Source organism: Paramormyrops kingsleyae, chromosome 5 (assembly GCF_048594095.1).
Source record: "Paramormyrops kingsleyae isolate MSU_618 chromosome 5, PKINGS_0.4, whole genome shotgun sequence".
NCBI lineage: Eukaryota > Metazoa > Chordata > Actinopteri > Osteoglossiformes > Mormyridae > Paramormyrops > Paramormyrops kingsleyae.
Window position 1 is genome coordinate 35,556,666 of NC_132801.1, and position 3,239 is coordinate 35,559,904.

Genomic DNA, 3,239 nt, shown 5'->3' on the forward strand with positions numbered 1-3,239 from the left:
ACTTGAAATAAAAAAAAAATTAAGAATGTTAACAAAACCGAATGAGCCTTTAACTGTTTTACGTTAAAGAAAGCGTCCATGTTTGTCGCTATACTTAAACACATGTTGGCATAGGCGCATGTAGTTTATTGTCCCCACGACCGTACGCTTCTCCATCACCTATCAAATACTAGGCCGACTGTGCTTAGGTAACAACACACACACACACACACACAACATGCAAACCAGAAAAATATGCACAAGGTTTACAATTATGCGATGTTATTTGATGTGAAAATCTGAACTCGAGCTCATTAGTCATAACTCCTCACATGCACGTGCTGAGGCTAGAATGGACATGTTGGTCGCTAAAGCAAAAATAATTATGGCCATACATCGAGCTTGATAGATGGGGCAGTTTCTATGATTATACTTAAAAACTTTTAAGAGTGTTGATGTGTTTATATATTCGCTTCAAATTGTAAAGATGTATTTGTAACCCTTCATCTCTCCCTCAACATACACCGCTGCGGCTAGGGGACTCTGCGTTGTGTTAGTATTATCTGGAAACTCGCAGGGGTGCAGCCGGAAGGAGGGAGGCGGCGGTCACAGAGTGAGACGAGAGAAGAAAAGACTCGAAGGCTCGGTACAAGGACAGCGGGACCATTTATTGACTCCACAACCGGCGGCTAGATACATCCAATTCAGACCTGTAGGGTCGGTATATCCAACTCGTTAACGTTTTAAAGACACAAATAAAAGTACAACACCACAAAAAAACAGGTTAACCCATCTTAATATAACATCTCCATGTTCTAGCATCACATTAGCAGGCATTTTCTAACTCGTTTTCTAACCAAAAATATAAGTGTACGAAACACAAAAACAGGAAAATAGCCCATTACCAATTCTCTAATACTTTCAATAGCCGCATAGCTTAGCAAAGCCAACCCAAAAGTACCAGCATTTTAGAGAAATTTACCTTTTAACTCCCAACGCAAACATGTGGCTTACCTGTAGGGTCGGTATATCCAACTGGGAAAAAAAAAACAGGTTGCACTTGGGAACCCGTGCCGACCCTACGGAATCACAGAGGGACCAAAAAAAACCGCCAGAAAATCACAAACCTGGAACATAGTGTGGTGCAATATTGCCACCTCCTGGCATAACACATCTGCTGCCTTACATATTAAATTAGCGTTTAATCATTTCACGCAAAATGTCAAAAACCTTTGCTCTCCGAAGACATGAGGTGGTTGAATTGTGCCCGACTGTTGCATAATTTAAAGATTGCTGGCCTGCTCTGGGGTGCGTTTCTCGAACAACGACGGAAGTTAGCATTAACGATGCATCGTACCACGTAAGTCCGCAGTATCGTTACCTATGTAGTTTGAACTATGGTTTCGAGAAACACCTGCGTCGTACTTACATAGTTCGAACGACGGAAGTTGTAGTTAGCAACGATGGTTTCGAGAAACGCACCCCTGTTTGACATTCTCCAGGTAGGGATTTTACATTTTGTCATTAAATACCATCACAGATAATAATGTGGTTGTCAACTGAACATAATTATAATCAGTATTTGTGTGTTTCATTTTTTAGATTAATGAAGACTTTAGGAGAATTATACTCTGCACCTTGAGCCAACATTTATTAAGATGTTGGATTACTACACTCCTAAACTTTTCACAATATTTTCCTGCAAAGGAGGAGCACTCGGACAGATTTTGAAGAAAAAAATGGGTGCCATACAGCAGGTATTTTAATTGGTATTTTTTATCATTATTTGATTGATATTTGCTTCATTATTATTGGGTACTATATTACTAATTTCTACACTTTTGGTGCCTTAGACCTCACATCAAAACATAGAACAGACAAGAGATGTTGTCCTCCGTTGCTTGGTCTATTACTTGGGTGAAAAGGAGGAAGACCTCATCCAGGAGTACAATGTAAGTGTCTAAAACTATTTCAGATATTTATTGTTTGCAGAAAACTGCATTTAGCATTTGTTTTCCTTTACAAAAACAGAAATACATCTTAAACATAAGTATGTTCCTCATGTAAAAAAAATTCTTGCACTAGTGTCAGCAATATAAATGAAATAAATTAAACATTGTCAACATTTCTGAAAACATCCTGTCCGCCATTAGCCATAGTATACTTGAGTTTGTTGTAGTGTCAGTCTCCACAGTTCACTGAAACAAGTTTTGGGGAGTTAGTGTTTCACAATGTTACAAAGATATGAACCTAGAAATGGTTTACTGTACTTCCTTGATGTATCTGCATTAAGTTCTTATGAGGAAAAACTTGTTTGAACATCTTACACAAATTAACTGCATAAATAAGAGATCTTCATAATAAAATATTATGTTTGTTTTACAGTGTGAAAATGAGGATGTGCAGCAAGGTCTACTGCAGCATGTAATGAAAATTGCTGTCTGCAAGAAGGATGACCAGGAGGACTTTAGCATTGTCTTGGAGGGTGTGCAAGTCATGCCTGGCTTGGGAGATCTGACTAGAGACTGCGCAATTCTTCTTGGATTGACATATGCACTAAACCTCACCTATCCCAAACAACTGAGGAACACGTTTGAGGCCTTTCAGAAGCTCTTCTTGGAACTGGATGTTTGCAGGTTTTCCCCCAAATTACAATCTCTCAAAAACAAACTTGTGTGATTCCATTGTTACCAAGTTTTGGTGAAAATGCACAGGTTGAGGTTTGAGATTGTTCTGCAGCTTGTTCTACAACAGGTTATCTGGTTTGATGCTAAACAGTTGATTTCAATGACATAAATTGTCAGTTTCAAATTGTTTTTGTTTTTTCTTAAAACTGCTGTAAATGTTATATACACTTTTACAAAGTGGTTAATATTTTGATACCTGTGTAACATGGAATAAAAGCATGTTTAACACCAAAATGCATTATGTATTCATTTCATTATAAAATGTTTTTTTATATTATTAAGTAATTTTCCTTAATACATATGAGGTCATTTTGTTTTATCTGCTTAAACTAAAAACGATTATTCCACTAATAATGTTAAAATCATCATGTGTCTGGCTAAATAATGTAGGATGTTTTACATGATTTATTCAAGTAGATTCTGCTAGGGAAAAAAATCAAGCCGTAAATACTACTTAAAAATAATATGCGTCTGGCTAAATAATTTAGGATTTTTTGCATGATTTATTCAAGTAAATTCTTCTAAAAAAAATCAAACCTTAAAAACTGCTTAAAAATAATATGTGCAATATTG

At 36.7% G+C, this 3,239-nt stretch overlaps 1 long non-coding RNA gene across 1 annotated transcript; it reads left to right on the plus strand.

The window, feature by feature from the left end:
* The first annotated feature begins 1,411 nt into the window (after nt 1-1,411).
* LOC140591002 (uncharacterized) lies at nt 1,412-2,900 on the plus strand. Its single transcript, XR_011991888.1, has 3 exons — nt 1,412-1,736; nt 1,833-1,931; nt 2,365-2,900. It is a non-coding gene; the product is annotated as an uncharacterized lncRNA (long non-coding RNA).
* Nucleotides 2,901-3,239: the final 339 nt, after the last annotated feature.